At 34.1% G+C, this 25,369-nt stretch overlaps 2 pseudogenes across 2 annotated transcripts; both read left to right on the top strand.

The window, feature by feature from the left end:
- The first annotated feature begins 15,777 nt into the window (after positions 1–15,777).
- LOC143624034 (root allergen protein-like) lies at positions 15,778–16,477 on the top strand (annotated as a pseudogene). Its single transcript, XR_013152024.1, has 2 exons — positions 15,778–15,991; positions 16,096–16,477. The product of XR_013152024.1 is annotated as a root allergen protein-like (transcript).
- A 7,274-nt stretch (positions 16,478–23,751) lies between these two features.
- LOC143624033 (root allergen protein-like) lies at positions 23,752–24,634 on the top strand (annotated as a pseudogene). Its single transcript, XR_013152023.1, has 2 exons — positions 23,752–24,013; positions 24,128–24,634. The product of XR_013152023.1 is annotated as a root allergen protein-like (transcript).
- Positions 24,635–25,369: the final 735 nt, after the last annotated feature.

The raw sequence follows: 25,369 nt of genomic DNA, 5'->3' as shown, positions 1-25,369 counted from the left end.
TCCTGCATTTTTGCCACGCCAGGCATATATCCTGAGCTGATGTTAACTCGAACAACATTAGATCATCACAGCCACAAACCTGATTTCATATTTCAAACAACCATCCAAAAAACCCAAATCAAATGTCAATCGACATCGACAGAGGCGGCAACCGGCGTCAGAAACCGTGGATTTAAAAGCCATCACTTCCCCACACCGGAGTACAGCCACCACACCGAATCCGGTAACAATCAGAGGTCATAAACCCTAGATTTAACAACCGTAATTTCCCAACATCGGAGAGCTGCCACCACCACACGATCGCTGCCTAGGGTTCGTAAATCAAACCCGGTAACAATCGGCGATGATGGCGGCAATCGATAGAAAAACACAGCCATAAACAAAGATTATGGTGACAACAAATGAAAAGAATAAAATGAAGAGTGAAGAATTGCTGGTGGAGTCATCAGTAGCAACTTGGCTCATCACTTCTGGGAGAAGAGGTTAAAGAAGTAATAATACCAACACTTCTGGGAGAAGAGGGCGCGCAGACGTTTTTTAATGAAACGTCTTCGAAAAAACAAACACACTGCAGAGCCCAACGTCTGCGCGCCCTCTTCTCAGTGCAGACAAAAGAGGTGGAGAAGTCCTTCTGAGGAAATACAAACAGCACCTTACATAACCTCCTCAAACTCAACAGTCTCTTCAAAACCATCCTCATGCATCCCCGGTGGCGAAATACGAAGTACAGACAAGGATTTTTTAGATTGAATTGCCACTTGTTGAGCTAATTCATATATGCTTTGAGGCCGACACCTTGCCTTTTCTAAAAGTTTTGCTATTTTTTCCTCTCTTTTGATACTTCGGTTTGTTATGTTAAAGGTTTGGAACCAGCAACTGGCATTTTTGTTTTTTCTTTTGATATTTCTGTGTTTTCAGTTAAACTTTTAAAAGCACCAGCAGGCTTGGTAGGTTGACTATAACAAATAGAATCTGTAGGTTGATTAGCAACGGGCTACATTAACCAATAACAAAATTATTAGTAAACATAGTAACATACACACACAAATATATATTTATATATATATGTATAATTAATGCGATTACCAATTCATTAAAAGCATCATCGTCTTGTAATGCGTGTGAGTATATTTGATACTGCTCATTTCTTTCATTTAGAAATGTTTGATGTTGTTGAATAGATGTTGCCTGAAACTACAATTGCAAAATAGAACATTTTTTATTACAAATATTTATTAGAATAATGAGATAAACTAAAGTTACCTGTGGCCTATAAGGTGTACTCATAGAATGGTGAGACGGTTCTACAGATTGGGAAGAATCATTGTTTAAAGTCTGTACGTTGAAAACAAATTTAGTATATCAACAAACAAAATCTGTATAAAAATATTTATATAAAATATACCTTTATTAGTTTAAATGGCCACTGAATAAAACCTTCTTTTGCATCTTCCAAATATTCTATTTCGTCTGTACATGACTCAGGCAAGAGTTGGGTTAATTCGTAACCTTCTACAATTCTATCCACTTGAACTTTGACAAAGCCATCTATCATTGGGCATCCATGAATAATCCTCCCAGGATTAGGATGAACACAACCCATAGCTATAACCTTAAGGGTGCCTTGATTGTCATGATGTAGAAGTTCACACTTTTTAATAGACTGAAAACGATAATTTCCAATCCTCCCAGGATTAGGATGAACACAACCCATAGCTATAACCTTAAGGGTGCCTTGATTGTCATGATGTAGAAGTTCACACTTTTTAATAGACTGAAAACGATAATTTCCGGTAAATATATCTAAAATAAAGAAATTAATAAACTTTGACAATATATTACCAAGATTTCTGTAGATGAACTACAAGACGCACGACTGAAGTCACAAACATCAAGTCTCTCGTTAACCGCCAACTCTACAGCCTTGCTCTTCTTCTTTTTTTTTTTTGGGTTCAAGTATTGCTGTCAACTTTTCTTCTGATTCTAGCTCTTCTCCAAGTTCATATAAATTTGTGATCGGATTGAAATGTGCTTTACTAATTGTCAGCTCTTTAGACCGTTTGTCTTGAATAAAATTTAAGAATGGATAGATTGAAACAAGCTGATTCCATCTATTTTCAATGTGGGGCTTCAATCCAGCAAATCCTGAACGTCCTAAATGCGCAAGAGCAGTGTTATGTCCTGAACTCTTCTTTGCTTTTTCACTTGTTACCTACATAAAATATTATAACAAGAGTAAATAAGAAATAAATATATAATAATAAAGAATATAATGATAAACTAACAAATAATTACAAATAACCTTCCAATCTTCATTTTTAACAGCTTCAACAAAAGATTTCCAAATTCCCTTGTCAAGATAATCATATTTGCTAAAAGGCGTTTTTTCTTTATCTTCATATTCGTCTTCATCTTTTTCTTCGTCTTCATCGAGAGATCTAACATTATAAACAATTTTTTTTCTAAGAGTGTAACGAAATTGCCTCATCATAGCCTTCCCCTTTGATATTGTAACTTTTTTTGCGTTGTCATTTGGAATCTTTCATGTTTCCTACATATTATAATTAATAATTAAACATGAGGAAGAACAATTAAAAATGGCAGCAAAGAACTCTAAAGATTTTGTCTACTTATTAAAAAAAATTCACAAATATATATTTTCAAAATGTATTGGAAAAGAAGAAAAAAATACCTTAGCGAATTGCCAGATATCTTCATACGCTTTAGGGTTTATCTGTCTAGCGGTTTTATTATATGGAATCCTTCTGCATTCTACACCAAGCCAAGACGAAAACTCCCCGCCAGTCTTACCGACCGCTCTACCAATCACGTCAAAGGCAACTGTACTTTCATCAGGATTCAAGAACTTCTTTTTACATTTCGAAACCCTCTCGTTCTCTTTTTCTTGTCGGGCATTTTCATACTTGATTTCTAACAATAAAACACAATATGGACAGCGATTGTGTGTATAATATCTCTTTGTTCCTCACAGGCAAAATAGCTTCTGAATGCAAAAGTCTATGTCTCTAAATATGATATCAAATAATAAAAAAGAAAGCAAACCAACAAATAAAATGGATTTCATTTACTCTGTTTATAACTGTAAATCAAAATACCAGATAAAAACCACATGCCTTAAGCAGCAGATTGGTGGTCCACATTCATGAAAACCACCTCTACTATAGTACTATTTTGATTAACAATATCTGGAATTAGCAATACCCTTGCATCAGATGATTACTAACAAGTACACACAACAAAACCGATTTATACATCAAAAATACACAAAAACAATTTCCCATACTTCGTCAAATTTGAACAAAACTTTAAATTTTACTTGAAAATTAATGCATAATAATAGTTAGGTTGATAGCATTAAACGAAATTCGGAGAATGTGAGACAAATGGTAAATTCAATAAAGTAATAACAATATAATAATATATAATAAATAAATAAAACTGCATCATCACCCGTTATAAATAGTTATATGAATAATTGTAAAAAAATAATTATAATAATTATCTAATTCTAATTATAAAGAAAACTACTTTTTAACAACCAACACATACTATACGTGCATCAACAATCGATCATTTAATAAGAATTAACTAAGTCAACAAGATAGTCAAACGCGCCAAAAACCGTATAGTTCTCAAACGATTATATAAGTTTAGTGGATAATATATGTTTAGAGCAGCAAACAAAACAATAATAATTGTAGTAATTGTATGTTTGAAAAAGAAAACAAGTAACTAAGTTTTGAAAACAAAAATTAAAAAGATGGCTAAAATGGAAATAGAACATTTAAAATAACAACTCAAAATATAACCAAATAATCGACAAATATCCTTCAGTATTCATCATTGTTAATTTGTCCTGCAAAAAAAAATATACCTTTATCAATAAAATTACTTAAATTTAATTATTTATATAGAAAGAATATATAAGCATATGACTATATCAAACCTTTATTATTTGGTTTATGCTGTTTTTACGACATATATCCCATCGTTGTGGTCTGTTCGTAAGTATGAGGTGCCAAGGGTGGTAAAGTCATTATCTGGTTGAGTACCAACAGAAAATGGTGGTAATTCATCAAACTGGTTATATTCTTCCTCGTCGTCAACATCAACACCAAGAATACGTCGCTTACCTTGCAATATTATATGGTATCTCGGTTTGCTCGGGTCTTTAACAAAAAATACTTGTGTGGCATGAGTTGCGAGAATGAATGGTTTTGATTTATGCCAATCTGTTGAAAGATCGACAAGTGTAAAACCGTGTTTGTCAACTTTAACACCGGTGCGATTATTGACCCACTTACATTTAAACAAAGGTATTTTGAACGAAGAATATGATAACTCCCAAATTTCTTGTATGACACCGTAATATGATTCTTTGGCGATCATTGTTCTATCAACTGTTGTACTTGAGGCTATTTGTGCAACTCCGCTATTTTGCGTTGCACTTTTATCATCTTGATTTTTAGTGTAAAAAGTATAACCATTAATATCATACCCTTGGTAAGATACTCTATGATCCGGTCCCTTCGCTAACCTCTCCACAGTTTTATCAAAGTTTGGTTCAACACAAGTTTCTTCCACCTTCTTCTTCAACTAATCAGAAAACCATTGCTTATGTTGTTTGGTATACCAATTATCTGACTTGTGCAAATGTGTCGACCGTAATATTGTCTTGTGTTCATTAACATAAGGATCAATGCATGTCATATGTTGTAGAACAGTAAAATGAGCATTTTGTAGCTCATCGGATAGCGGGTTAATTAATTTCTTACCAACTCATCCCACACCTGCAAGTCGACCTGAATGATGTGATTTAGGAACGCCAATACTTTTGACCCCTTCCATATAACCTGTAATAAACCAAGTATATTAATAATATTTATAATTAACAAAAGATTTTATTATAAATGTTGTGATATAAATACCTGTGCAGAACTCAGTCGCCTCTTCGGAAGTATACCCTTGAACAATACTACCCTCTGGTCGATTACGGTTTCTCACATAACCTTTTAGCACACCCGTGTATCTTTCAAAGGGGTACATGTATTGTAGGAATACAAGACCACAAGACTTTATCTCTTTTACAATATGAGATACTAGATGAACCATTATATCAAAAAAGGATGGTGGAAAGTACATCTCTAGTTCACAAAGGGTAATATAAATACCTTTCTCCAGCTTATCTAAGTCTTCGGGATCAATAACCTTTGAGTGAATCATGTTAAAAAAACAAATAAAGTTCTGTGATTATGTGTCGAACTTCCTTAGGTAACAATCCACGAATTGCAATAGGAATCATATGTGTCATCAAAACATGGCAATCATGAGACTTCATACCAATCAATTTACGATCTTTTATCGATACAAACCTTTTAATGTTTGCAGAATAACTAGATGGAACTTCAATATCATGCAAACATTGACAAAACTTTCTTTTCTCTTCTTTTGACATCGTATGACATGCGGGTGGAAGAAAAATACTCTTGGCTCCCTCAACACGAGCAAGCTCTTCACGTATTCTCATTTCTTCCATGTCTTTATGGACTTTAATCCCATCTTTAGTTTTTCCAGAAATATCTAACAGTAAACCTATCAAACTTTCACATACATTTTTCTCAATATGCATAACATCTAGGCAATGTCAAACTTCCAAACTTTTCCAGTAAGGTAAATCCCAAAATATTGACTTCTTTGTCCAATTGCCTACTTTTTCGATACGAGTTCTTTTTCCCATAACGGTATTCATATTTTCTACTTTCTTATACGCATCAAAACCTTTCCTAGCCCTTTCGAGCTTGACATTTCCGTCAAACTCTTTTGTAAGTGTTCGATAACGGTGATTTCGCGGAATAAATCGTCGATGTCCCATATATACCGTTTTTTTGCAATGTTTTAATCGTTTAGAGCTTGTTTGGTCTTCACATACAGGGCAAGCTTGTTTACCTTTCGTACTATATCCTGACAAATTGGCGTATGCTGGGAAGTCACTTATAGTACAAAAAATCATCGCTCACAACTTAAAGTTCGCCTTTTCATAAGCATCATACACATCTACACCTGGACTCCATAGGGTTTTAAGGTCATCAATCAAAGGAGACAAATAAACATCAATGTCATTACCAGGTTGTTTAGGACCCTGAATGAACAATGACAACATTATGTATTTTCTTTTCATGCATAGCCATGGAGGAAGGTTATAAATGGACAGAAGAATCGGCCAAGTACTATGACAACTACTCCTGTCTCTAAAAGGATTGATACCATCTGAACTAAGACCAAATTGTATATTTCTAACCTCGTTACCAAAATCGGGATAATCAAAATCAAAATTTCTCCATTGAGGTGAATCAGCCACATGCCTCAACTTTCCGTCATCTTTACGCTCATCGGAATGCCAACGCAACAACTTTGATTCTTTAGGATTAGCAAATAAACGTTTTAGTCTTGGTATAATGAGGAAATACCACAATACTTTAGCTGGTGGCCCGTTTTTCGTCACATCATCATCATATTCATCATTTTCATTTTTACGCTTGTACCTTGATTCCCCACACGTTAAACACGTATGAGCCTTTTCATGATTTCTGAACAACATGCAATCATTAGGACATGCATGTATTCTTTCAACCTCTAACTCCATTGGGCACATCAATTCTTAGCTTGGTATATGGATATAGGTAACTCATTGTCTTTGGGGAGCATGTCATGCAATAACTCTAATAGACATGTAAAACTCTTATCACTCCAACTGTAGTTTGTCTTTAAGTTAAAGAGTCTCATGTAACGTCCTAAATTTCGTATTTAATAAAAGAAAGTCGCGTTTAGTTATTGTGCCTGAATAATAAATTAGTATTTATAAAGATCATGGACTTGGACTAACTAAGATGGATTAAAGGGAATGGGCATTAGGTCCATGGGCTTTAAGGGATATAAATACCCCTTAAACCATCCTAAAACCCTAACTATCATTTCCATCTTTCATAAATCTCTACACACTCAAAAACACACACACACACACACACACTTCCTTATTACTATTTACGGCCAAGAGAGAGGAAGAGGGTGAAACGACCAACGAACATCGAATAGCAATAGATCTCTCATATACGAGCTAGATACAAGATAACCAAGCAAAACGCGACCAACCGAAAGTATAAAAGGTATGTTTTGATCCTAAAGTTTACGTTTTTATAAACGTTTAGCCTTGAAACTTAGAATGAGAATAGATCGGGGGTAAACGAAATGTAAAGTTGTAAAATTGATACTAAAACGAAACTAATGAACCCTTAAACCTGTGCGAATCGATTAAATGGAAAGATATAGTCTTGAACGCTTAAAGGTCCCAAATTTATGCATTTTCGGGCCAAATCTTATCCAAAAATGACCATAGGGTTGATCGCGAGTTGGTTAAATATCGTATCCAAGAATTTCCCGTTAAAACAGATATGATTGTGGGGGATTAAGATTGAACAGAGGCGGCAGCTGGGCAACTTCGCCTGCAGGTAACCTCGCCTGCAGCTAAGTTCGCCAAGCTAAGTTCGCAAAGCCAAGTTCGCCAGGCCAAGTTCGCCAAACCAACTTCGTTGAGGTTATAAGTTCGCTGCTGTGTGAACTTCGCTGGTTAAGTTCGCTATTATATAACTTTGCCTAGTGACAACTTCGCCCGGCATATGTTCGCTTAGGGTTAACTTCGCCCATGTTAAATTCGCTTAATATTAAGTTCGCCAAAAGTCAAGTTCGCTGAGAAATAAATTAAAATCCTAATGAACAATGTGTTAAGACAGCTAATGGAAATAAATTTTTTCCAAGCTCGACCCCCAGCCAGGGGCTCTGCCCTTTGGACCCTGCTAGGGGCTGCCGCCCCTAGAACCCCGCTGCCATGGGCGCTGCCCCCAGACCCCCATTCGTTGTGGGTAATAGCTAAGACTAGAAAGATGATATGAGTAGCGATAGTTAATTGATACGTGAAATTATTATACAGTTAGCCGTGCACAACTGAAGAAAGGGATTACAATTAACGGTGAACGTAACCGTATTCAGGTGAGTTTCTAGCCCCATTTATGTGTTATGTTTTCGGGGCTGTGTGCATACTCAATATGTTTGTTAATACGCTTATCCTAAGAGATAAGTGTATGCCTTATGTGAATAATGTGAAATGTATGAATGATTGCGTGATGGTACGTGAACGATCTTCGGATATTGCACGTACTGTCAGATTGTAACGCTATGTATAAGGTAAGTATGATATGTATGCTTATGTGTATGAACGTGATAAAGTTAATAAAAGAAGGAAATGATGGTTGTATGGTTACGAAAAGGGTACCGAGCCCTAATAATACTCGAGGTTTGATGTATGGTTGTATGGTAACGAAGAGGGAATCGAACCCTACTAATATTCGAGAACTAGGGAACCGAACCCTACTAATATTCGAGGAAAGAGGGTACCGAGCCCTAATAATACTCGAGGAAGGAGGGTACCGAGCCCTAATAATACTCGAGGAAGGAGGGTACCGAGCCCTAATAATACTCGAGGAAGGAGGGTACCGAGCCCTAATAATACTCGAGGAATGTAGGGCGTAATGCTCTTTATAACATAAGATATGAAAGCAAGTTAGTACAAAAGAAAGTATGAAAGTATGGAAGTATGATTAGAAGAATATAAGTTTGTGTGTATTGTATAATGTATGATTAACTAGAACTCACTCAGCGTAACTGAATTTTAGTATGCACGCAGGTGAGTAGGATGAGACAGCTCGCTTGAGGGGACACGTGGTGTTGAATAAGATACTGGCATAGGAAGGCTCAGGGCGTGTTATGTTTTAATTACTTAGTTTTCGAAAGACAAGTTGGTTGTTTAAGACAAGTTTTGAATTGCTATGAAATGTTTTATTAAAGTTTTTATATTCCGCGAATGTTTTTAATTAACTCTGATATTAGAACTGCATTTATGAGTAAATCCAACACAAAGGTAGGGCTACCGGTAGCGGGGCCTTACATCTCAACACAGCGCTAAGCTTAGAAAATTTTTTGCAACCAACATATAACGGCTTTTCCGCATCGGCAAAGATCTGTTGTAGTTTTTCTTGCTCATTGTCGTAAGTATTAGTTTCCAAATCATGGCACATGTCATTTAAATCATCATTCCCTTCGTTTAAAATATCATTGCTCTCATTTAAATTACTGATGTCTTCAATAATGTGCGGAGAATTGTTCTCTTCATTATAATTAGCATATAAGTTTATCGAAGTTGTGCTACGACTAGCAAGTGACTCCCCGTGTTTTGACCAGCAAGTATAGTTAAACATAAAACCATTTCTCAACAAATGATACTCTATCTGTTTTATATCATTGAATTCGGTAAAAGTTTTGCATTCCATACAAGGACACGAAATGGTTTCTTTTCCTTTTTTAACACGATCATCTTGAGCAGCCTTAAGAAAACTTACCAAGCCAATCGCAAACCTTGGGTTAGTATATCTATTTTCATACATCCAACTGTTACAATCCATCTGAAATCAATAAACAAACTATCAAAAAAACAATATTGATAGGAACAATCTAAAATTAATCTCTAATAGAGTAATATCATGATGAGTATAAACTAAATGGTCTACATCTAAACAAATATTAATTTATATAACTTACATAACAAATAGTTTAAATTAAATCTAAAAATATTAATAAAAGTGTGACCTTAAATATCACCTAGCCACCACCCAAAAGAAGAAGACGAAAAGTACGCTGTTTGGCAATTGTAACTATTAGAATAATATAGTAGAATAATAATTTGTTTTGTTATCTCAAAACTTAAAAGTCGCGGTACGTGTTTAAATTTCATATAGATTATATAATATTTGATTTATAATACATATAAATATTTCATATATAAATATAAAACTATATATGTATATATGTATAAACTAGTTATGTCGGGTACATCGGGTATATAATTGGAAAATAAGTCAATGTTATCGGGTAAGCGGGTCAGGTAATTATCAGGTATATTATAAATCCCAAACCCGTCTCATCATACCCATGAAAAATTTCAAAACTAATCCAAAACCGGTCCCAATATGACGGTTCTCATCAAGACGATTCCATCAAATAAGGCGGTTTTGATAAATTATTTAATTTAAAAAATCGGTTTAAATCTCAAATATGACGGTTCTCATCAAAACGCCTTAAAAAGTTTTTACAAACCGCGTTATTTAGTGTTTTTTGTACTAGTGAATCCAGATTTTTCTGATAATTAAAATCTTGCATTTATTAGTATTTAACATGGTTTAACTTATTTTATATCCTTGTGACTTTTAAACTCAACAAACAACTCTTAGAAACCCTTAAAATCGCTTATTTTGGCTTAAGATAACATTTTTATAAGTTTTCGGGCTAAAAGTGATAAAGTGTTCAGGTTATTTACCACCCTGCGCCGGGCGTAGGATTGAGCCTAGTCCTACACGTCGCTCGTAGCATATGTCTGATCAGCGAACCTTGATTTTGTTCGTTTATTCGTTTCCGATCCTTCAATCTCTTCTTAACCGATTTAAACGACATGTAAGCTCCAAGTAAATGTACCTAGACCTATTTTAACTCTCTAACTCGTTTTATTATTCAATAAGGTTGAATATTTCGGGTTTAATATTTCATTTACTTCCTAAACGAGCCCATCTACTTCTTATACTATTAATAAACGAATTTAAACTATTTTCCTTAAGACCCTGGCCTCCAAAACCCTAAATATTATTGTAACATTAGCCTCCATCTCTAATTTTCGTGCATATGTTGTTCATGTATCTTAATACATCACTTGCACATAATAAATATTGTGTGGTTTATCAATTGAATTTTTATATGCTACATGCTTATTTGTTTATTTATCGCATTAGGAGAGGGTCATCATAATATATCGCAGTAAGTATGATCATACGCCGTCTTAGTTGCCATATCCCGATTCGCTAGGCAATGGTCAACCGACACCATTATTTGTTTTTATTTCCTCTTAGTGGCCAAATCCTGATTCGCTAGGCAATGGTCAAACGACCAACTTTTTTGCTCATTATTTATTTGTTGATGCTCATGATATTTATTTGCAGTTTTCTCGTATATTATATTTATCAACAACTGGTGATTACTTACTCAACTTTATGTTGACAAAACTACTCTGTCTTGTACGCATATTGCATGTTAGCATATGGTTTGAAGTGAAGGTTGAAGATCATTTAGAACAGACATTAGGCTATTTATTAAAAAGACAAAGTTTTTGGATTATTTACTTTGGATTATTTGTTTTTGGATTATTTGTATTTGGTTCAAAAGATGTGTACTTAATTCGGAATTTCATAAATAATTTAGATATTGTCATAAAAAATATTGTATGATAGTGTCTTGTGAGTTGTGAGCGATCACTTAATACGGCGACATTTCCGTCGTAGGTTGGGATGTAACGTAGTGAATGTCACACCCCAACCTACGGCGGAAATGTCGGGGTGTAACTGATTGCTCACAGCTTTTAAAAGGTTATTATCAAGCAATAATATAAGTTTCAATAGCTATTAATTAAACTTTATATAAAACAAAATCCATACAATGTTCAAACAAAACAATAATGTATCAAACAAATATAAATCATAAATAATATTGTCTCGTTAATATTTTATTCTAGCATGCATCCTTAAGTGATCTTCTAATTACTTCACATCACACGAATACCTGCATATGCGTTGAAAATAAAGTAGTTTTGTAAACACAATGTTGAGTGAGCAACACACCAGTTTAAATGTACATATAGTATATATAAAAATAAGTAATTGCTACAAGTCATATGAGAATAACAAATTAACCAAATGAGCAAGTATAACTGAGATGTCGAGAAGCACAAAGGCTATAACGACTGGCGTATGATCATACTATTATGCGATTATGTTGGACCTCTCCAAATGCGAAAGCATATAAGCACATAAACAAGTAAACTATAAGTTATTAACACGTAAGACAATAGTTGCCGTTTTGTGTATAAGTATATATGAGAAATACAATTTACGCATATGCCCCCAAAACGTGAGAAAACGAGTAAAAAGAGGGGAATGTGGTACTCACCTGATCGGATGAACGAAATATAAATGAGAATGATGTGAGGATGAGAGCAGTTAAACCCTTTCGGAATTCACCGACAAGGATTCACAAGATAATAGACAATATAAATTAATTATAAAAGATACACTCAACTTAATGATTCAAGATTTTGATGCGATTCGATTTAGGTTTGGGATTAGAATGTTATTGATTGAACAAATTATTTTCTATATGCATTATTATTGTAAAGATTTATATCATTGATAATCCATTATAAGAAAAATCACTTTTTTTATTATTTATAAAATCACCTTTAAACTAGAAATAATATTTATAGAATACTTAGACAATTTTAAAGAATTAAGATATAAGATATGCTTAAAATATTAATATCTAAATATATAATTAAATATACAAATTAATTAAAATAATTTGATTAGTATAACTTGAGATATACTTCGAACAAAATTAATTATGAGTAAATAAATATAACATGTATTAAGATATAAATACATCGTAGGGTTGGGTCCGCTATTATTATATGGATGTACCTCCAAGATTAATTGCGTTATTGATATGAGTTAAGGTGTATCGATATATCTTTCGAACGAGTTGAATATTAGGTAAATCGTATATTTCTGTATCTTGATTTCCAAATCAATAATGTCGGTTTACTACATACGTAATACATAAGTAGATGATCTTAGACAATCAATTCCGAAGTTAGACGCGAAAATTAAGGTTCAAGAAAAGTATACGGGTCATGGTTACGGCTTCAAAATGGGCTCTGGATCTTGGGTTCCTGTTTTAAACAAATTAAATGAGTTATAGATATGGATTTTGCACTTTAGTCCCTACAGTATATGGTTGGATACCAAAAGGGTTAAAACTAAGGTTTGGGTGGAAATTGAATATAATCGAAAGTTCTTTTAGGTAATTAATTAAATATAATATATAAGAATAATAAAATATTATTAACTCGTAAAAGACACGTATTTTTGATTAGAAATTACCCGAAACCATAACAGGTCGGGTATCGGTATTTTAATTTAAACGAAGAAACCCCGAGTTGTTACAGTGAACCCCAAATTTGATGTTCAATTTAGTTTCCCATATAATTTAGGGTGACGTATAAAGATGGAGAAGTGAAGATGAACAAAAACAATATTTTCCATATAATTTTGGTATGGGAAAGGAGATGGTGACTCCTACCCTGAAGGTAATGGGTTAGAGCATTTTTAATGGGATCTCCATCTCCATCTTTAAAATTTAACTAAAAAACACAATTTCTTTAATTTATACATCATTTTATACAAACCTCCTCCAACTCATTCTCCATTCTCATCTCTGTATGTTTTTGGTTTGCATATGGAATGGTAGTTGGAAATGGAGTATTGTAGCAACACTCTAAATTTGGAGGCTTCCTATAAAATTTCACTAAAATTTAGAAATGGAGTTTGAAGATAGAGAATGGGTTGGAGTGGTTATTTAGATGATTTTTCTAAATTTTAGAAATGGAAATGAGTATGAAGAACCCACTGAGAATGCTCTTACTCCTATAGCATATCCTTGTACATTGCTTAAGGCTCTCGGCTAGGTAGCAGGAACAACTTTTAATTTATTATGAGCCCAAACGATGGATTCAGTAAGTTCTTGCCAATAACCATGTCCACTGAATAAAAACATTAAACTAAAAGGCCATACAAAATGAACATCTAGGAAAAAAAGGCCATATGCGGATAATAAAGAACCATAAGACTGAATTACCTGGGATGCCTGTTCCCATAAGGGATGAGCACCATGGATCCTGATACCGGTATTAAGTTTTGAGTTTTCAGTGCCAGTACGGTACCAATATTTTCTGAATTTTGCTTTGAATACTGGTACCATTCTGGTACCGAACGGAACATTTCGGTACCGGTACCAATACAAATAATTTGAAAAAATAGATACATGTATTTTCACTACCGGTACTCGCTCATCCAAAATATTTTAGTTTGTACTCTTTATATCTATCTCTTCTAATAAAAGTCTACCACTTTTGCCGCTTGTCAATACCATAGCCCTTCTCATCTTTTTTTCAACCAATTTTCATATATAGTCCTTATCTTTTAAGTCATTTAAATATATGGCATTAAAATTATAGGTTTATTCCAACTAAATTCGTTACTACATATATTACGTATTCTCCATATGGATTGACAAGAGACGATTAGTCATTAGTGTTTATTATGGTTTATATTGAAAATAATAAACAATAAACATTCGATTCATAATATGTGGAATGAGAAAAATCAACTTGGACTAAATTTTGATAGCGGCTAAGGCTTAGCCTTTAATACCTAAAAATACATATGATTTTAAAACTAAAAGTTTTTAGGTTGACCCTAACCTAGAATTCGGACCCAAGAACCAACCCGAATTACTTCGGTTCAGGTTCTGGTTAGTATTTTCTTGGGTTCGAGTTTCTCAGGTCGGGTTAGTTTGGGTTCAGGTACGGGTTTTCTTGGGTTGGGTTTCATGTTACGGGTAAAAGCGACAACCCTACTTTCAACGATTGTATATAAGAATCACTACATTCACTTTATGCAACTTTAAAACTTTAAACCTTTTTTGTCACACGGATAACTATATATGGCTATATCAAGAGTTATAAGCAGGCCTATATGTTACTTTATTAATAGCTACAAGCAGACATGGAATAAAGATTTTGATTTTTGATAAACAATGTATACCTGCTAATACAATCACAAATGTAGTGTAAAAGGAAGTTTTTACCTATTTGTAACATATTTGTGTAATCTTAGTTATGTAATTTATGTACTTTTAATTTAATTGTAATTGTAATTGTATTAACAATATATAATCAATTTCTTGAATGTATTTCACTTAATGGTCAAAGTTTAAAATTTTCAACAATTACCCGTGTAATACACGGGCCTCAAACTAGTTCAATATATACTTCTTTTTATCACGACCAAATTTAAACAGATTCTTAGTTTGTAATATGACAAATAATATCTACTACACTATTAAAACAAGGTTTATTTTCATAAATAACATGTATTCTTATAATTTACTGTTAATAAAATAACTTAAAATTAAATTAATTTAAATTAAATTCAACGTCTAGAATTTCTTCTTAATATAATAAATCAAAAGTAAATTAAAATAATCACTCTTATCAATTCGATCAATTTCACACCAATTTTTTTATATATCTTATTATTTGTGTCATTAAATTGCTTTCTGTTAGTTGTCATTTTTTTATTCCGACAAATTTATGTCAAATAATATGTTAAATCGGTGATTATAATATAAATTTATAGGGTATGCTATTAAAATAATATCAAATTCATTCTTTTTGTTGTATTTTTAATTACACGGGTCCTAACCTAGTTATAACAATTAAAGAAAATCAGTGTGAAATGTACTTGGTCTCTCTAGGGATTATATCATTACAAAATAAAATGTAATGTAATATAATATCCATATAAAATGTATCCAAAGAATAGTCCATTATATCACTACAAAAATAAAATGTAATATAATATCCATATAAAATGTATCCAAAGAATAGTTGTCAAAGTTGAGGGGCTTTCTTCATCTTATCAGTCTATTAATACTATAGAGTTTATGAACATTTCATCACAACAAAATCAATCTCAATCCTCTCTTTTTTTTCTCATAAATCTCCTTTGAAATTAACTAATCATGCCTTCCACTACTCTTGAGGTTGAGGTTCCTTCAAAATTTCCCGCCGAGCAAGTTTTTAAGACTTTCAAGCAATTTGATAATATTGCACCTAAAGTTAAGCCTGAAATTTTCAAGTCCATTAAGACAATAGAAGGACATGGAGATGTCTGAACAATCAAGATTTTCACCTGTGGCGACGGTAAGAAAACCACTAATACGTAACTAATAATTATTTTCGTATTAAAGATTACATTTAAAAATTTATTTTGAAGCTAATAAATATTTTCTCATTTATTAATACAGCTGTACCGTTCAAGACTGGAAAATACAAGGTTGTTGCTTTGGATGCGAGCAACCACACCTATAGCTATTCGTTCACTGAAGGTGACAATTTGTTGGGCATATTAGACTCAATCAACTGTCATGTTAAGGTTGTGTCTTCTTCAGATGGAGGAAGTGTCTTTAAACAAACCGTTATTTATAACTACAAAGGAGATGAGAAGCTACCCGAAGAGTTTCTTAAGAAAGAGAAAGAACTATATGAGGACACCTACAAGGCTATCGAGGCTTATGCCGTTGCTCATAATTAAACTTATGAAAGATCTCATTCTACGTATTTTGGTTTTTAGCATGGGTTGAAATAACGGACAAAGTTCCGGTTGAATACCGTTGTACTATGTTTCAGTTTGAAGTGATAATAAAGGATGTGCGAGTCTTTATAATACAATCTATTTCCAGTTTATGATACAATTATTTTCTTAATTAACTTATTGTGCATGTTTAGTTTACTTGGGTTGATTATTGAGCCGGAGAATGTGACTAAGACCGTTCACTTATTTACATGATAATTAAGACCTCTTTCAAGCGCGGAAATTATGATTTATTTGTTCCCAGTACATGTTTTTTAAAAATAGTAACATAAATGACATCGCTTGTAATATATATATATATATATATATTTATTGTAAAAGTTAATTAATAAGAAAATAAAATATAATAAAGTATTATTAAATTGAATAGTAAATGGAATAGTATTTTTGTGAGGGAAAGAACATCCCCTTTTTAATATATATAATAATTTGTTGGTAAAAACGATCATGTGCACAAACAAAAGGAAAGAGATGAAGTGGGAAAGATTCCCGAATTGTGACGAAAATACTCTAAAAAAATGGAGTACGGTGTTTCCGGTGGAAGTCGGACACTCAACAGGCTCTTCTGACTCCCACTCCGTATCCTTAAAGAACTGAAACGTTTTTTTTTGAACGGTTAACAAATAGATAATTGTCTAGGTATTCCGTACGGGGTGACCCAATGGCAAAAGACCACCGCTAGCTAGCCCAACCTAGCCGTACGGAGCCCTAAAAAGTCTCCAAGTTATCTCCACTTCCGGGGAAAACGTGCCTGTCCGAAAGCCCACTGGTGGTAAAACCCGGACGCCAAACTGGAGATAACAAATTTTTAACCGTTTTTATTTAAAAATAAAGGAATGTTAGTCTTATATAAAAAATAAATAATTTATATATATATATATATAAAAAAAGAAATCATTTGTTAGTTAGAAGTAGGAATAACAAATGTAAGATTGTTGTTGAATAATTTTATGGAAAATTTATAAAATGGCCAACTTTTTTAAGAAAACTTTTTTTAAAAAAAAAATTCCAAAAATAACCCTTTAATTCTCGCCCATGTCATGCGATATTGGAAATTGACTCGACCAGATTCAAAATGATTTGAATCTCGTCGTCTTCGTCCAAATTTTAAGTAATCCCGTATTCTCTGTCCAAATTTTAGGAAATCACGTTTGCTTTATCCGTTTTGTCATCATTTTCTTTTACATTATTTTTCTCTCCTCACACCTCTCTCTTCCCAACTTCTTTTCATCATCTGCTTAAAAAGAACCTCCAACCATATCAACCGGGTTGGGCTCCGACAACGTTTGAACCATTTCCGGCGAGCACAAATCAAAATCTGATAAATCCATCCATTGGCTTTGATTTGTGCTCGCCGGAAACAGTTCAAACGTCTTCAGAGCCCAATCCAGTTTACATGATTAGAGGTGTTTTTTTAAGGAAGATGATGAAGAGAAATTAGGAAGAGAGGGGTGAAAAGAGAGAGAAATAGTGTTATAGAAAAGGACAAAAAAATTTCCCTAAACATGGACGAAGCATACGAGATTTCCTAAAATATGGCATGAGAAGACGAGATTACTTAAAATTTGAACGTAGCCGACGAGATTCAAATCATTTTGAATCTCATCAGATCGATTTTCAATGTGACGCCCCAGACGAGATTTGGAGTGTTTTTTTGGATTGTAAAAAAATTTGGATTATTTTAGGCTTCTTCTAAAAAAGGCCATTTTGGGAATCCTCCTACAATTTCATATCATAAATTTATTTTATTTGATTCAAACCCTCATACCCTCATGATAAGGCTTTGTCTTTCTAAAAAATCATGGGTTAAAGTGTTATTAAAAAAGTAATAATAATAATATCTTTCATAACGATCATACCCAGTAAATCTCACTTATGACGAAACTACTAGTAGGGTCTGGTGAAGGGTGAAATGTAAGCAAACCTTACTTCTATCACTAGAGACAAGAGACCCTCAGTTCAAAGCTGAACAAAAAATACAAAACTAGACAAATAGAAAATATGGAGCCACCAAAAACCGAATAAAAAGTAAATAGGTAAAGTAAAAGCATATGTACCAAATATACAAAAAAAAATATGAAACAATTACACACGCGGTAGCCTAAGTTAGGCATGTTCAAAACGGTTTGGGACTAGGAACCGGAACCGGTTCCTAACCGGTTCCTATATTCAAAACCCCTTTTTAAACCGGTTCCAGGCTCGAACCGGTTAGGGAACCGAACCGGTTCTCCTACCCTCGGACCCCTAACCTATCTAACCGGTTCTTACCGGTTCCTAACCCGGTTCCTGTACCGTAACCGGTTCCAACCGGTTACAGTGTAAATTTTTTTTTTTTCGTTTTTCGTTTGCGATTTGGATTCTAAACTACGATTCGTATTTGTATAACATGAAAAATAAAAAAAAACAATTAACATAAAAATAAACAATTAACTGATGAAGAAAAGACAACTACTGAAGATATTTGCCACTGAAGACAACTACTGAAGGTTGCTACTGAAGACAACTACTGAAGGTTGCCACTGATGACAACTACTGAAGATTGCCACTGATGAGGAATACTCATCAGTGGGAACATTCATCAGTTGCAGAGTTTGTTGTCACTGATGCAAAATATGAATCAGTGACACATCAGTTGCAGAGTTTCATCAGTTGGAACATCATCAGTTAAATATGTAACCATTGTACAATGTAAACTTGTTCATTTGATTTGTAATACAAGTGCATTTAGTTTTTTTTTTTCGTTTTTCGTTTGCGATTTGGATTCTAAACTACGATTCGTATTTGTATAGCATGAAAAATAAACAAAACAATTAACATAAAATTCATTTTATTTACTTTAAGAAGTTAAAAAAAAAGGTTAAATGTTTTAAAATCTTCAAAAACAAACTAACAAAACATTAAACTTATAAATATAAAGTTGTGACATATTATTTCTAAAAAAGCCTTCTAGTTCGTCGTAATTATTGAGCGGCGACTTCTTCCTCGGAATTACTTGTAGAAATGTCTTCTTATTCGTCGTGCACTCGAACATCAAGTGGTGTTTCATCTTCGAGATTGGTTACGTGTTGAATACGATCGATTGAGTCCAAGTGATCCTTTAAGCAAATGCACATCTCCACCGACTCCGAATTTAGTCTTGTTCTTCTCACCGATATTACCCTGCCACTAAGAGAAAAAGCGGATTCCGAAGCTACCATAGAAGCTTGGACGGTTAGTAAATCACGGGCCATGGTGGCAAGAATCGGAAACTCGGTTTCCTTTACCTTCCACCAAGCCAAAACATCAAAAGTGCCATATTCCTCTTCGGATAAACCGGTAGAGCAATCATTTGCACTATACCTTCCTAGTTCGCTTGAAGGGGTGTTACCCCTTTGTTTTTTAGCCGTTACGTTGCGAACGGTGTTCATAAGGCTAATCATGGGATCTCGTACTCTAGTAGCACTTGAACTTGATGAAGACCCCCCGGCATAGGCATGTGTATGTTTGACCCATATTTATTTAAATAAAAGTCATACATAAATTTAAAATTCAAGTTAAAATCATTTTTTGCCTCTGTTGAAAAGTTTGGGTCAACTTCATGCATATCTAAGGCTGAAAAAATTTCGTCTATCACACATTCAACCCCCGTAACATTTAACATTGGGTTTAAAGCGGCGGCGCAAGTAAAAACCGGTGGCAATTCAAGAAAGTATTTTATTAATTTAAACTTCATTGGTAATATGATGTTTGAAAACATTGGACTTTATTTTCAAATTCTTTAAGATTGTTAACGATTAAAAATAACTCCGAAAGAATCAAGGGACTTGTCGGATAATACGTTCCCGATAGTTTCGTAGTTGATGTTTTAAAAACTTCAAGAAAAGTCGATAAGTCATTGATAATTTCCCATTTCTCATTTGAAAAGGGGATTGCCAAATCATTCTCGGCAAGACTAGAATGAAACATTTGTAAAGTTTCTCTTTGTTCCAAAGTGGAATTCCATCGATGAGGTACATCCCAATTAGCTCCCAAAGCTTTTCTTCCCGTATCTTTACAAAATTTTCTATAATCCATTTGTCTTTTTTTACTTTTCTTAAAAACTTCATGTATCATTAGTCTAAAATCGTTTATAACCGATGTAACCTCATCCGAAGCAAGTCCGTCTTGCACGATTAAATTAATGATATGTGCAACACACCTTGAGTGAAAAAATACACCATTGCAAATCGGCGTATATTTTAATTTTAATTTATCAACCGCCGATGTATTATTCGACGCGTTATCAAATGCTATTGAAAATATTTTATTTTCTAGTTTATAAGTTTTTATAACATAATCTAAAATTTCAAACAAATTATCTCCCGTATGTGGATACTCAAAGAGTTCGAAAGCAATGGTGCGTTTCATCATTTCCCACGATGACGGGTCTACCCAATGAGCGGTGACACAAAGATAAGATTCGGGTAGACCATGTGGAGCCGACCAAACATCACTAGTTAAGTTTATTCCCGTATTTATATTTTCAAAATATGCAATTAGTACCTCTTTGGCCTTCTTCCACAATTTTAAACAATAACGTTTAAGAGTATGACGACTTACGTGAGTGTATTGTGGTTGAAGCGTATCTCGAATCATGGCGGTTAAGCGAGGGTTGTCGAAGTGGCTAAACGGCAAAGCTTCTTAAATCACAAACTTCGCCATACGATCTTGAACTCGATCAATTTGGTATGTAAATATTCCGCCTTCACTATCCATTTGCGTTTGTTGCGAATCGACGTTCTTTTTCAACGCCTTGCAATACGGATTTTCGATGTGTTTCTTCAAATTTGAATTCGAAAGTGGGTTTAAATAAATCTCACAAAACTTGCACCGAGCCTTCAATGAATGGTCACTCAATTCAACCAAATCCCAATTGCACCAAATCTCTTGATTACGATTATGAGGTACAATACGAACGAAACTTGGTTCGGCGTTGGAACATTGACCAACCGATGATTGTGAGGCAGCCATAACAACAAATATGAATATAGAAGAAGAGAAAACAAGATATTAGAGAACTCAAAACGTTGTAATAGCGTTTTTTTGTATGTTTTTGCGTTCGGGTTTGCGTTTTGAGTGTTGTGATGAACCCATGACACCAAATACCTATTTATACTAGTAGTGGGGTGCTTGGGGGAGCCAAAAAACGGCTATTTTTGACCCCAACGGTCAAAAAACGGCCAAAAAAACGATTTCCAACGGCTATATTCGATCCAACGGCTAGAACCGGTTAGGAACCGGTTCCGGATGGTTCGGTTCCAGAACCGGTTCCGGTTCGGTTCCGGTTCCTACCCGCCCCCACTCAGAAATGCAAGAACCGGTCACGGATTATCGGGTTGAATCAGATAGGGTCCGGTTCCTACAAAAAACGGGTAGGAACCAGTTCGGGTCCGGTTCAGGTCCACCGGTTCGGTTCCAGGAACCGGTTTCGTTGAACATCTCTAGCCTAAGTTAAGGTGACACTAAGTCCCTATACAAAGCTAAAAACACAAATGTACTCTTTCTTGAAAGTCATTCACCTTAATTCCACGTCTCCACGAAATTTTATCTTAAACCATGCCTTTAGATAGGTGCAAACTTTTCAAATCATGCTTAATCCGCTTATCTCAAGTCAGCTTGGGTATGCCTCCACCATTCCTCTCCTTACATTAAAGGTTTCTATCACTCTAGCCAGTGATGTCGCACACGTGCTCTTTACATGCCCAAACCATCTCAACCCCCCTCCCTTATTTTGTCTGATATACTAGTCACCCTTAACCTTTCCCTAAAACCCTCATTCTAATCCGATCCAACCTAGTGTGATCACACATCCATTTCGACATCCTTATAACATAGTAGGTCTAACGACAACCCCTATAAATTCCATTTTGATCCAATGGGCAACTTCTCGTCGCATAATACGTCGGTGGCTAATCTCCATCTACACCAAGCACACAGTGAGCCACATCACTGTGTATATTTTCATCTCTTTATACAAATGATCATAAATACTTGAATTTGGTTGACTATGGAACTACTTGACTCTTAATGTTGACCTAAGTGCCCTCAGCAACAGTTGAATCTCCGAAGTCACAGTAAAGGTACCCTCTTAGAGTGACAAATCTTTAAACCTTCGCCATCGAGAGCCGCATGCCACTCATCCAACCTAATATTGAGGCTCTGTTTACTCTCCAAAACTAACACAATATCATTGACAAAAAGCATGCACCACGGAACTGGCTTATGAATTGACTTTAATAAATCATCGAGAACCACAACATAAAGGAACAGGCTCAACGAAACCGTTGGTGTATTCCTATCTCCACAGGGAAGAAATTGGTATCCCCACAGGTACACGGACAATAGTCTCAGTCTTGCAACCGCTTCTAATTATTTGATGTTTTGGAATCGCTATGGTATCAGTACGGTTCAGTACTGGTATTTGTCAAAATTTTGCCTATGGTACCGGTATCGTATTCTGCCGATACCAACCAGCATCTTCAGTATTTTTTAAAAGACCGGGATCGAGAAATTCAAGATCGATACCGGTCGGCATCTGTATGATACTAAGTTCATCTCTAGTTAACCCCCAACTATTAAGACCCACCAATTAAAAATAATTGCTTTTATGTATGTTTTAACTTGAAACACCTAAAATAAATTATCAAAAAGTAACAACCAACCCAGATATTTACATATATTATATGTATTGACGCTCTTTAAAAGTACATTTTAAGAACTTCATGTATTTGGGGGAAAAAATTGTTCGCTTTAGACCTGATTATGTTGAGTGGCCCTTGAATATATCTAATGAATATTATTATATATTAAAAAAAATATATGAAAATATACTCAATGAATATTTGGACAAAGTTGAAGATTTTATAAGGCGAGATTTTTGACAGAAGACAGAGAGTCGATGATGAGATTATTTTTGAGCAAATAATAAGGAATTAATTGTATTGTTGTGTTTCTTGTTATAAAATAAAATCAACCGTATAGGTAATTAGGTATAGTTGCATATATACTGATATACAGATTGGTTATACACAAGCATGTGAAAACTTGGCCACGTATATATATTTCTTTCAACTAAAATATAATTTATATCTTATGAAAAACCAAAAAACAAAAAAACAAATGTCAAGTTTACCCTGTTTAAGAGGGCATTTACACGACAGAAACGATAATAATAATAATAATAATAATAATAATAATAATAATAATAATATCCATGTTTAAGGTATTCAACAAATGGTTAGGTCAGAGTTGATGGGCTTTCCTCTTCACCATATCTGTCTATAAATACTACAATAATTTATGAACATTTCATCGCAACACAATCATCTCTTTTTCCTCATAAACTTTCATTTCTTTAAAATTAACTAATCATGCCGTCCACTACTCTCGAGATTGAGGTTCCTTCTCAATTTCCCGCGGAACAAGTTTTTAAGACTTTCAATCAATTTGATCACCCATCGCACCAAAAGTCAAGCCTGAAGTTTTCAAGTCCATTGAAACAATAGAAGGAAACGGAGATATCGGAACAATAAAGATTTTCACCTTTGGCGATGGTAAAAAGCCCAATATTTCTTAATTAATACCGTAGTTATTATTTTCTTTATCACAGATTTAATTAAAAATAAACTTATTTTAAAGCTAATAGATCTTTTCACTTTTTTATACAGCCGTACCCTTCACAACCGCGAAATACAAAGTTGATGCTCTAGATGCGAGCAATCATACCTATAGCTACTCGTTCATTGAAGGTGACAACTTGTTGGGTATATTAGACTCAATCAACAATCATGTGAAGGTTGTACCTTCTTCAGCTGGAGGAAGTGTGTTTAAACAAACTATTATTTATAACTCTAAAGGCGATGAGAAGTTGCCCGAAGAGTATCTTAAGAAAGAGAGAACTATATGAGGAAACCTACAAGGCGATCGAGGCTTACGCCGCTGCTCATCCTTAAAATAAAAACTTGTTGAAGATCTCGACCTACGTACGTATTTTGGTTTTTCAGTACGGTTTGAAATAATGGACAATGTTCCAACCGAATAATTAGCGTGTCATGTTATTGTTTGCTGTTATAAAAATTATGAGTGAGTGATTGTAAAATAATATATATAGTTTATAACAGTTATTTACACTTGAGTTGTTCATTGATATGACGAATATGATTCGATCTTATTTATTTTGTTTTTTTTTTCCTTTTTTAAATAAAAGCAACCTTTTCTATTCTTATATCCTTTCTAACAGATGGTAAGGGGCTAGCGTAGTTAGTTGTCCGTTTTAGCCAGTGCCGGCTCTAGGGTAATCCAAGTAAGGCAATAGTTTTAGGCCTCCATATTTTGAAGGCCTCTAATTTTAAGATGCTCTGTAACATATTTTCTAAGCTGGATGTATCTTTTGGAAATGTGATATTCATGAGTGTCAAGAAAGAAGAGAGAAACTTTTGTAACAAAATAATAAGAATAATTTGTGAGTCTATGGATTTGCTCTATTTTATCCGTTGAAGAAGGTTGATGTTGGTTGTTGAGTGTTAGAGAAGATGACTATAGAAATAAAGAGTGAAGATGTGATAAGTGATAATATTAGTAATTGTAGCTTAGGTGCTGTTTGTTTTTCAGAGGTAAAATGTCAGAAGACTGCGAAACCACATCTGCCAATATCTGTAGCAGAAGAGGTGGACCAAAACTCTGCAGTCTGCAACAAGAAGACTATTTGTTTTTTAATAACTGCAGACTACCAAAACTATTCTAAATCTAATCTAATCTAATCTCAGAAGACATATAACAAGTTAATGTTTGATATATTAGCTAGCATTCACAGTTCAAGTAACTTCAAAGCAACTATCTTTTCCACAAACTAACGCCTAACATAGCAACAATTATCAAGTAAAATCATGAAAATGTTTATAGCATAAAAA

This window comes from Bidens hawaiensis, unplaced genomic scaffold, assembly GCF_021521415.1.
Source record: "Bidens hawaiensis isolate Kalapana, Puna unplaced genomic scaffold, B.hawaiensis_p1.1 tig00003653_1, whole genome shotgun sequence".
NCBI lineage: Eukaryota > Viridiplantae > Streptophyta > Magnoliopsida > Asterales > Asteraceae > Bidens > Bidens hawaiensis.
The sequence above is the reverse complement of the archived record's forward strand: the minus strand, read 5'-3'. Positions and strand labels throughout refer to the sequence as shown.